This window comes from Bombus terrestris, chromosome 14 (assembly GCF_910591885.1).
Source record: "Bombus terrestris chromosome 14, iyBomTerr1.2, whole genome shotgun sequence".
NCBI lineage: Eukaryota > Metazoa > Arthropoda > Insecta > Hymenoptera > Apidae > Bombus > Bombus terrestris.
The window spans coordinates 9,907,277-9,919,964 of NC_063282.1; the positions used below are offsets into that span (position 1 = coordinate 9,907,277).

General features: G+C 36.9%; 1 protein-coding gene across 1 annotated transcript in view; it reads left to right on the top strand.

The window, feature by feature from the left end:
- The window catches only part of LOC100646390 (zwei Ig domain protein zig-8), a 460,535-nt gene that overhangs the window by 91,508 nt on the left and 356,339 nt on the right, over positions 1–12,688 (top strand). The gene's annotated exons all lie outside the window — the stretch shown is intronic.

The window sequence follows — 12,688 nt, forward strand, 5'->3', positions numbered from 1 at the left end:
GCTCTTCGAGTACAAGAAACATTGCTGTACAAAGCTTGCGCAAGATCAGTCCTAGTCTGTGGCATGTAAGCCAAAGGGATGGCGGTCAGAATCTATATTCGCAACGTGCAAAGGATTTAGGAAACAGATTTCTGAGAATAATCCTGGATACAGGCAGATACTATGGCACAAGAAAAGTATCCAAAGAAACAGAAATGACAGGTCTCGTGACATACATAAAAGAAATGACGCGCGAGATCCTGAATAAAAGTCATGGTAACTCACTAGTACATCAAATACATAGCGCGATATAATATACACGAAATTCCACCGAGAAACAGAAAATCTGTCTCTCAACTATCTAAGTCCATAATCCCAGTGGAATAGATGTGTTGACGGATTCTTGAAACTTTTCCCTTGTCACTACTTGTGCATTCGCAAGAAACCATTAACCAACAACCGAGCATAATCTTGCAGTTAGAGGTTTAGAGCGGGTATTAAGGCGAGCACAACTGTTCCCGATACTGCGTGAAAAACGCGCATTGAGAAACCGAAAAGAGATTTATGCGTTACATAGGAGGCTTTTTTGGAAACTTTCTGGTAATACCGCGTACTTGCTGTCGCTACGATAAGTCGGCTAAGGCCCGATGCGGACGAACGGTTTGTGGTAAATTGCCGCAATGGCGGCGGGTTGGAAGAGCGAGAAAACGTATGTATCCTTCTTTTATGAGACAGAAGAACCTTATTTCTTCGCTCTTGCAACGGTACCGCAGCGTTGTCGTACGGTAAAATGTCACTTGTCCGCCGCTAGCTTAACCGTGAACGCACGCGAGCCACATTTTATCGCGTGATACCACTGCGATCGTATGTTCGTTTTTGTTGGTCCTGGTAGAAAAACAAAGGAATATATATGGTCGTGGCGATCATTATCACACGGTAACATGTCAATCTTCTGCATCTGACCTAAGGTTGATGACAGGTGTGATTGTTAATCTTTGTTATCGATAGAATAGTATTTATGCATTAGCAGTCTGTACCAAACACGATTACCAATTCGTTGCTATAAAATGCAGGAACAATTATACGACGGTTTACTAAGCTAAACATACGCCTTACCTCTGGCTCGCTCTAGCCTCTGTGATAACTTCAAACTTCCGAGAGAAGTTGATGCATTCTCGAGTAGATTTATTTTCGAATTGACGTTATATCCGAATTCTGTTTAAGCCAGCATCCATTCGTGGCTAGTTCGAATCTATTTGTGGTAGTACACCGGCTCCAGTTAACTAGGAAGACTGTGCACGTTCGTGAGTCAATCAACTTCTCTGAGATTATCTCTACGAGTTCTATACTGTTAACCGCAAACTTATACCAGCCATGTTGCGCACATTCTACGGTCGAATCTTCTCCAGGCACACATACGAGTTACTAATCTAGTTAGATAAGAGAAAGCGGTTGCAGGTACGTTGCAACAAACAAACATACATTTGCAATTAATCTACAAGTATCCTATTGGGTTGTAACATACACTTGTTCTGTTTCCGACATGTTTATATCATATACAATGGAGGAAAAGCAAGTGTACAAGTGGTAGAAATAGGTATCAGTGAAGTTCAGTCCAACCAGTAGACGACAGCTTTGATGACAAAACGAATGAAATTTTACAAGTTTTATGAATTACGAGTTTCCTAATCAACTTATTTGATATAAAACTAGAGTATGTGTTGTGTTATGCATTTAGCATAACGATTAACGTTCAATCATAGTACGTATTTAACATAGAAGTGTAGTACCTATGTAGTATGTGTGTACAATATTATATAGTACAATATTACTTGCCCGAAAAGTGTCTTTCTTTTACAAACACGTCTTTTATAACAACGCATCCTTATACAAACATGAAACCTAATCTGTCAAAGGCTGTGATCTTTATTTTGATAGAACAAAAGGGATCATACATAATTTGATAAAATAATATAAAACGAAAAATGTTGTGCATCCATTATTTCTCTATAAAACGAAAGAAACTTTCTGGACGACCTAATAATATAATACGTAGCATAAAGAGGAGTCGATAATATTGTGAACGATTTACGTTTACTCTGTTTTCTATGTAATTCTATTTCTACGTGGAAAATGCATTCCTCGCCAAAAGTACAGCGAAATAGTCGTCAATAGTTTACACAGACGAGCAATCAATGGACGACACTTCCTCGCGCGGATTAATAACATTTCGGCCGGAACAAGGAAATTTCGGATGTCGAACTGCTAACAGGTCCATCGACAAATTGCTTATTTGCGTCAAATGCCCCGGGACGTTCAGTACAGGTCCGATTGCAATGCAATTCCGTCTACTCTCGATATAATGCTCTGTGTCTATACGTGCCAAAGAGGGTTATTGAATTAACTGCTTCTAACTTTGGAAGCTCCGGCGTAATTTACTTTCACCATCCACAGAAATTCATTGAAATACTTAAATACCTATCTCCAGTGATACCGTTACGGTTAACAACACAATGAAAATCTGATTACCTGCAGAGAATATAATAATTCACCGACGATTATTTCTTATCAACGATCATGCTGATTATAAAAATACAAGTCTATATCTTCAACGAATTTCTGAATTTCATATCAATTGGTAACTAAAAGAAGATACTGCATTAGATTGTTTGGGATATTTGTTAAGAGAGTTGAGAAAATTTTGACTAGATCTTTGCCATTTATAACGTGAGATTTTTGTCACGATACTGGACATATGAGTTTTTCACATAACTAAAATTTCAAAAGTTTTCGCCCACTCTGATGGCTCTACAAACAAACGAAGCGATATGTATCTTGGATGTATCAATTTATACGTTAAACAATGTATCTACCATGTCTTAATTCTGACAATTAAATTGTCCAAACTTTTGTTCTGATGTCACTTATTCTTTAAATTATTCCAGGAATAAATGAATGATTTACAATCCAATTAGTCTAATGGCCTACAAATATAAAGTATCTTTCGTATAAATGAATCACCAAGTTTTTCTATATGCGTGTTTATACCGTGTCGCTTAAAACACGACACGACCTCGGTGTATAATCGAGAATGTTAGTAAATTCTCGTAAAAGAGGTTCACAGAATTTGTAACACAAGAAAACATAAACCCCGTACACATTCATTCTTCCACGAATCCAATCAGCTTTCGGTTTAAGAGACTTTCGAGACGAACGTAAAAACTTGCCAGACATTTCTGCGTATCTCTATCGCAAACAACAGGCACATATAACTCCGATCGAAATCGATTTCAACCTCAAATCCTTCCTCAATTACGAGTGGAACGAATGCCAAACTTTGTCTATTTTAAAAAATTCCAGCTCGAAATTCGGTAGTCGTTCACCTAGATTACGTTTCCACAAAACTGGCACGAGATGAAACTCGAAGAGCAAAACGGTCGGATTAGCATGTTTCGATTATTAAATATCGAATGAGATGATATGTTTTTTTTAGGGAAACGAAAGGAGATTGAATTTACAAAAATGTAAAATATGAAATGAGGAGAAAGGCTGAATCAATGTGCCACGCTCTGTAATCAACGGTTTTCCAATTACGAATTTTATACATGCTTGCAGGAAATTGTTATAAAATTAAGTTTCACGAGAATGCGATAGAATTGCATACATGAAATGCAAAACAGTTTCTCATGTACAGAGAACCTTCCCGTACCAGAATTAATTTTTCCCGGTAACACGCAGTGCTGAAGCAAAACTGTGTGCCACACAGAGCGAAACACTGAGTTTTCTCTAGATTCACGAAATTAAATCATCAAAAACGTGCTTCTAATACGTGAAACGTGTTTACACCGTGTAATACGCAAGTTTGCGCATCCGACGGTTCCGAATAAATCATCCTGTACCGACGTTAAGCGAAATTATAGTTTGGTTAATGAATTAAATTTCTTCTATATCGACATTTTTAATGTCATATCTCACCCTTTCTTTGTTGCAGAGCATATCAAGGACAATAAAACAATTTTCTCTGATCTTCTGAATATTCCAAAAAAATCAACTGTAATAATAGAAATATTCGTTTTATTAACACATTTATTATAAAATCTCGTAAATTTATATTTAACAACGTTGCTGCGCCCCTTTAGTCTATAAAAATGCATTTATTAGATTTATTTTGTGTAATATTCTCAATTCTATAAAATGTGCGATAAACTAGTCTTTCTCGTCTTTCGATCAATAAGAATCAGCAACAACAAAAACGTTCCCTTTCATTTCAGAACGAGAGTCAGAGAGGGATTTCGTGTAATTCAGGCTTAAATATGTATGTAACACTTGACAGAGGGTACCTTCTGTCAGTTTGCATTCTAATGAAAGAATTCCATGAAAATAATTGCCAATCGACTAAATGGATTTCACTACTATTCGCAAAGAGGCTGTAATTACGTAGCTTGAGGAAACTCCAGTGCTCCAGCACACCTGTCGCTAATAAAATAACATTTTATAACTTTTCCCGACGTCGACTGCTGTTCTACTGCCTTTGGTTTAACTTCGGTTAAACCAAACCGTTTTTGAATCTTTCTTCGACCGATTAACACCTGTACCCATTCTTACTCGGCTGTTTTCTTCCCCGAGATTCAAAAACACTCGGCGGCTGTTTGAAGAATAGCTTTGGGAAACGTGCGACGACGTAATTGAAATCGCAAATACAATTTAAACTGTCTTTAAAGAACTAATCTCTTGGTCAGAAACTTCCATGTATAATCATGGAACTGTAAGTTAATAATTTAATTAGATCGCAAATGTAAATACAATATAATTTGACGTATTTGTGGTTACACTTCGTTTCGACATTTCTAAAACATTACAGCTGATCTTTTCAGGGGAAACTTGAAATTGTTTCAGAGCTTAGACGGTCGACCAATAATTTTCTTTCCGAAGGAAATCCCCTAACTCACTTCCGTTTATATTTACAATAATATACAATTTTATACTTGGAGATTATAGGAAATTTACGTCCTATATCTACATATCTAATCGAAATCTCATTCTCTGTTTCGAAATTACATTACGCGTCGCAAAAAGGCGGAAATAATTGCTTTCTGTGGGAAAGAACTATTTGAGGAGCGAATAAATCAAACCCGGTCAAATGAAATTAGCAATATCGCATTGTTCCTATAAAACTAACAATACCATGGAATTTCAGTTCTGGTAACAAATCTATCCACCGACGTTGCAACAAAACAAAATCCCCCACGTATACGACCTAACAATAAATCTCCAGATCACTGCTAATCATAACTTCGATTCACAATGGAATTTCTTACAAAGAAACCAATATAATTTCGAAGAAACCATTAATCACGATTATTAAAGATAGATGTACGACAACTTCCATTACTAACCGAGATTTCTCATCATACGTGTACGGTGCTGTCTCTCGGGCATCTATTTCTTTGACTTCGACACGCGCTGAAACGCTCGAATAATCGTATTCGGTCACAATATCTTACGTGCACAGACAGAACCGAATCGAATCGTCAATTTAACGTTTAACCCTCTCCGGATTTTTCACAGAAATAAAAACACCTATGCTCTGATTAAAACTGTCGGACGAATGGGAAATGTGATTGCGTGTATGACGAACAGAGAATCAGGGGTGTGATCTAGTATTTTGAACATTTTTATTCAATTACACACATATTTCGACTGTTTAAAAAATTGTTCCCTTAATCTCGTAACTAATTAAGATGTAACTTTATCATCTGTCACGATACCGTCTCGTGACTCGAACAAATTTACCGAATCGTTTTACACTAACAAATACAGACACAAATACGCTTCTATTACTTTTATGAAAATTGGCGTTTCTTGACGAAACAATGCGAGACGAGTCTCTTTTGTCCTCCGTTGATTTTACGGAATGATAACCATATCCCGGTTACAAACTCTTAAGAGACAGGTTGACGAACGTGAGAGCAGGGGACCGCACGCGTGAAACCACACTCATAGGAATATCATTTTCCTATGTATCAATTTCCCTCGCTAAAATGCGGACTGGCAGATTCGCGTCCTTGAGCAAGGCACACATGACGGAATGGTCTATGGTAGTGGAATTTGGAAGTCCATATATCGAGATAGTAACTGACAGGTGGCGTTCCCCCGTGGTACGCCTTAGCAGGCCCTAAGGGTTTTCCTTCCCCTCTTCTTTTTCCAATTTCCTTGCAAGGTCCTGAATCTCTCGGGAGACGCCAGAAGAAATAAAAGTGCGCCATCTTCTGTCCGTCTTAAAAGTTCGGCCGACCTGCCAGGAAAAGACGAGTTTATGGCTGCGGCCTCTGTACGATTCGCTCGGGAGCCGAGGCAGGGCGAGCAACTCGCCCAGAGTCCGTCTTCTTCGTTGTTTGTCTTTCGTTGTTGCCCTTAAACTAGTTTCTGCTCTTCACTCACGAACTGCGTCGTGAATTATTAGCGGCTCCCTGGGTCCACTTTTTAAAACGACCAGCTCGATTAACTCTTCAACGTTCGCTGCTTGTCCATGGCTCGTGAAAGTATTCCGACATTCGTAGAAACTTTATAGAAGCACACACCAAGAATCAGTTGGCCAGGAAACTCGATTGCACGCGTGAGGTTGATAGTCCTTTATTCTCAAACGTTCGGCGATCCTCAATCGTCATAGTTTCGTGTTAGAACTGTAATGAGACACGACTCGTGTTGATGAAGTTTGAAACAAATCTGAAAATGTATATAAAAATTATAAGACATTTATTGGGATCATACACCTTGTAAGGATTAGAAAAATAATTGTACAATTAATTATTTTATACTTGCATTCGCAAGATAATAAAGACGATAATAACAGGAAAATTGTGTCAACTACGCAACTAATTTAGATAAAAGTGGAAAATACACGGAAGTAGAAGGTGCAGTAATCATTAAGCGCAGAAGACAACGAAAGTCCGCGACAAGTAGCATTCTGACTGCAACACGTAATCTGTGTAGACTCACCAGACGGAAATGAACGAACATTTTCAGCCGCAAAGGAAGGAAATTGTATGTTTTGTTTAGAAGAGAAACTCCTAGCATTGCCAGAACTTGCAATTTTCTTTGGATCTTTAGCTTCCTAGCGAGCACACGGTGAATAAAAAGCTACGATATTTCTACAAGAGCTAAATTTTTGCGTTTTGTGCAGGCGAAATTAAGCAAAAACGTACGTGAAATCAAAGAGAAACCCGATAAAATTGGATTACTCCGAAATGAATGCAAAATTCTTGTTTGCGGATTCCTGTAACGCAGGCTGGTAATTTGCATGGAATAATGGAAATAACGAAGGAATAATTTTGCATTCCATCGCCACTTATACCGAATCAATATCACCGCTGACAACGCAACTACCTTTCATTCTGTAAATAAAGTAAAAATCAGAAAACCAACAAAATAGGCATATATTCCTTCTATCCTTGTTATTTAGATTTTCACGGAAATATGAACGTGTGACCTCAAAAAATATTCTTATCGTGCAATCGATAAAAAAGTGATATCATAACGAATAATACTCACAGTACTCAATAGAATTTATTATCTGTCTTATTGTTAGTATCGACAATTCAGGGATCTATGGACGAACGCGATACGGAAAAATTGGTGAAATCGTAAAGTGGCCTGTGCATATTAAAACTGTCCTGTCTGTAGATGTCTTCAGGAGCGATGAATATTTTATTACATCATAAAATATCCCGTACGTAACAACGTTCAGTCCGGTTCCCTTTATGCTCACGATCGATAAAACTGATTCATTTGTGTCCGGTGTCGTAAATCGGGATCACGTTTCACTTTGTTAAAACGATTTGTTTCCAAACTTCACTCCGCGTTCAGCCTCCAGACAAGTTTATGGTTGTTCAACGAGAGTTCGACTGCTGGTCAGGGCGTAAGGGCGAAACAACGAAAAAAAAAGGATAGGAAAAAAAACGAGATCCCGCCGACATTTGTCTGCCAATACTTTTTGGACGTATTTATTTTATAGTTAGCGACGCTCTTTCTGTTACGAATTTGTGTATTTGAGTTTGACGTTTCCGTTTTACGCGTGGATGCATTATCGGAGCGGTGCATTTTGGTGTTTTCGTTTTATGTTTGGTACTTGCACGCAGCGTGTAAAAAATTTGAACACGCAATTTTTTGTAAATGGTATAAGTTCGAACAACTGGAGCTTGAATTACTCCTCTTGAATTCTTGAACATTTCAAGAAATCTACGACGTTCTGAAGTTAAAATTATGCAAGTTGAAAACAAAATGTGAGATTCCTAGGTTTCCTAGATGCGAATAAATAGATTGGAAATTTAGGATTTAACACTTTGACTGCCACGCCGAAATCACATGTTTCAGGATATGGCTCAGGACGCCACGGGAGTATTTTTTATTATTCAAAGCATATAATGGCAAAATAGTAATAAATTGATGATGTTAGACAACATTCTTCTCCAATGATTGGACCGTTTATCTTATTGGTGGTCACGGGTGATCACCGTTGCGCCTTGCTAACAGTTGATAGCGACATATTATAACAAGGCTTCTTTTATTTCAACAAACCATTTGCATTCGTTATTTCGTCGTAAGCAAAACGTTCAGAATATATTGTTGAAACGTATAAAAGATATTAGTAAACAGTATTTGCTCATTCTATATATAATAGTAAGGTATGTGCACATTTCTAACTTCAATTATATGATTATAAAGCAGCATTTACGATTATTTTCTAAGCTGTGTTTATAATAATATTTGTAGATTACCCCCTCAAAAATATGGATGCAAACACGGTGTTCCGTTAAATGCAAGATTTATTCTGATAGTTTTTTATTGTCTGCTCTTCTAATAAAAATGTTTAATTGTTCAATGGGGAACTTTTTATTTCAAAGTATCTTCTATTTATCGGTTATATTCAAAACTTCTTAATTGTCAATTTTCATACAATTTTTACAATTGTAAGAAGTTCTAGCGCTCCGGTCACTAATGACCACCGTGGCGTCACAAGGAGAAACCGTGGTCGGTCATATATGACCAACATGGCAGTCAAAATGTTAAGCATTAAAAGATCCGAAAACTAGAAAATTCGCGATGTTCGAAATCGGATCTCTGATCGTTAGGAATTTTCAAATTTGCCAGCTAGAAAATTCTGAACTGAAAAATCTGTCACTCAATGACTGCGAATGAAATGAAAGAAAGTAGTAATTCATAAAAAAAGAATCTACAAATGTCCATTTATTTATTAGATTATAATTGGAAAACTCTAAAAGTAGGAAAATTAACGTATCTCTGTAATTCCATTTCTCTAATTTCGGTTATATTTATTTATCAATATTAGGATAGAATCTGAGGAACCAGTTATTTACGATGTGTACACTGGTCTGGCCATCAACGTTCTGTTTACATGTAGCCCTAGCAGCTGAAACGTAATTTCAGAGATACATACATCAGTTCCAACGATATCAACGTGAAAGGGTGAAATCGGTGAAAGAGGAAAGTAGTACTTGAATGAAATAAAAGAGGCAAAGGAGCGATAGAATGGAAGAAGAAAAGAGTACTTCGTTTAACAAAGATTCGCCTGATTCGATAACCGTAAGTCTTCGAGTCTTGTTGCTGATTCATTCATCCGTAGCATATCGTTTTCCTCCTTTGACATCGCGCGAGATTTTCTCTTCGTACGCGTAAGAACGATTCTTCTTTTGTAACGAGAATTGCCTGTCACTGTTTGATTCATTATCTTGCTTTTTTCTGAAGACGCTTAGGAAAAGGTGATTTCAATTCGAAGATGCTTTTCGAATTGCAAAGAGGTTGGATCAATTACATCAGTCGAAATGTTCCGTTTAAATATTTAATATCGTCGCTGTATCACGCGTTTAAAATGACGGTGCTAATTGAAAATTCCGCCGATGACGATTTTACGCTTTTCGAAGCGTAAAAATTGTTCCAAAAGCAATTCACCACCGAATTGCAGCAGTTAACGGTAATAGAGTTGTGGCTGAGTTATTGGTAAGAGAAATTGTATGTAGAAATTCACATAATTTAGTACATATACTAAAATTACAAATAAACAATACGTTTTAAAATGCATTTGCATTGTTGTCATTTGATTGTTGAGGATATTACTTTCAGGACGATCCTCGTAATTATATGGATCGCGATCAAACAGTTTAGCTGTGACTAACGAACGATCTCTGTTTCAAATAATTAGAAGAATCTACTGTGGTTTTGTAATTAAATTTTCTTTGCTAACGAAATAATTTTCTTTGTATGAAATATTTTTTATAAGATAGATTTTGTATAAGAGAAACTCTAAACCGCTGTAATTCAAATTTGGCATAAATTAAGATTCTTTATATAAATGTTAATCTAAAATTTTGACAACTATTGTTTGATTGTGATTAAAGACGCTAGAGATTTCCCTAAAATTCTCAAGCTTTCGCTTCCAGCATGGTTAAATGTACACTTCCTAGCCACAGGATGTAAATTTAAATTCTGTCTGAATCATGATTCCCGAAGTATGGGGCCATGTAAATCATTTTCCTTGACTATAGTTGTAGAGCAATTAGCATGCAAATACATTTTCATTATTAGTCTATGAGTCGGCAAAGTACTTGAAGATATGCTCCAACTTTTAGGTCTTTTTCCGAATTTGCCTCTACGACTCGATTACCAATCCTCCTCTTCGCTTGCTGGAATTTAAAACAAACATTGTAATCGAAGCTGGACAAAGTGTACGCGATTATCTATTTAATTCGTTGATTTATTAAAAAAGAAAAAAAGAAAAAGAATGCTTGGTCATGGTACTTGTTTCTTCGAAAAGGGTACAACTTCTTTTCTTACGTATATTTTACCACGTAAAGACAACGAAGATACTCTAGGTATCCCGCCATACTATAAAAACAATAGAATATTACTTTGAAGGAATGAATATTTCATAAGATACCAGAAATTATTCAACAAAATGTTTTCATGAGATAACTACTTTCTCCAACATGTGAATGCTTGTGAATGTGAATATTTCAGATACAATACATTGGTCTACCTACATCTATGTACATAGTCGGGTCATGTTCGGGTCTACATAGTCTCCAGCAGTGTCTCTACGTCTACGTATTATATTTTTATCTCGAATTTTGTCGACGTAAGACTTCTTCATTCACCTTATTTAAATGCATACTTTGAAGCAACGAATTAATCTTTCCCCGAATTCCTACAATTTCCACGTGATCGAACAAGTATAATTTTTACGAGCACGATACGCGAATTATCGCATACAACGAGGGTATAGTTTAACTAGGTTCGTTCGCGAAAATAACGTATCTGATCTGCGTGAAAGCAGCCAACAAATCAAACACCGCATATATCAGCTAGCGTACGTGAAATATTTCAGCGAAATCCTAGCTTTTGCATAGCCAGTGCCGGAGTACATAAATATTTAGCAGCGGTAAAAAAGCTACTCCCATGGCTCCGAAGTAATTCCTCCCTGGTCACTGGCTGAAAGTTGGAAACTTCGTGTCTCCAATGCTTATTCTGCTTCCCCCGACTTCCTCGGAGGAAAGTTGCCACGCCACGAAAAGAACAGATGAACGTGCGTGAAAACGACGAGAAAACATATCTCACTGTTCGGGCAACGCGTTATAGTTATACGTATCCACTAGTCGTGTGTCCAAATCTTTCGTCGCGATCTTACTTATAGTTAGGGGCATCTAAATCTTATAAGGATTTCCCGATTTCTTCGATCGGGCACGTCTTTATTTTTCTTCCAAGAATAGATACAGTCGGGGACAAAAATAGTTGGACAGATATTGGAAATAGGAAATGACAAAGTTAAGTTAAATACGGTTTGTTTATGCAAAAATGTAAATATTAATTCCAGTTACTAATTAAATACCGTATGTACCATAAGAGGCATAAATAAAACAGGTATATAACGTTGATATTAGTCCGACCGAGCTTCATTGAGACCTACTTTCACCATCTGCTCACTTATTTTTATTCTTGACTGTACCTTCGTGAAACATCCGCGGGACTATCTTCCAACGAACATCAATAAAATCAAAGCCCACGGACGTCCATTTTCGGATCCGAACAGCAGTGGCCATCGTTTCCATTGTTTTCACCGTTCTTGAAACCACTGCGAAAGTTTCAGGGAACGAAAGGCTCCCCTTTAAGATGTGCTTCGTTCCCTACGACCACGTTTGAGGGATCGCTGGTTAAAGCTACAAAGACTAATGCCACCTTCTTACAAGTTCTCTATTCTTTTCAGAAATCCCTCGGTTCGTAATGGATGGAAGTTAAATTACAGATTGACCAACTTGCGACTAACTTCAAATAGTTATTCGAATAAAGCTTTTATTTTATTTGTTATTTGCTTCGTTACTTTCTCTCGAACGACGTTGTTTCAAGAATAATGTATTTGAGAAATAAATTGTTCGAATATCTTACCTTATTATATCTCGTTTGATACGTAGGTATTTGGAAGAGGTTTGTTACAAAACTCACGGTTCAACTACAATTTTGGAAATCAAAATGGAAATAAAATAAATTCATGTACAATTGAAGTTGCTTCAGACACTTTTCGATTGAAATATAAATGAAATATACTATTCATTTTATTACAAGAGAAAAAAGAAAAAAGTAATTGTATTTCCCAACGAATCTGGTTCACAACGATGTTAAAGTAACCAATTTTTAACGA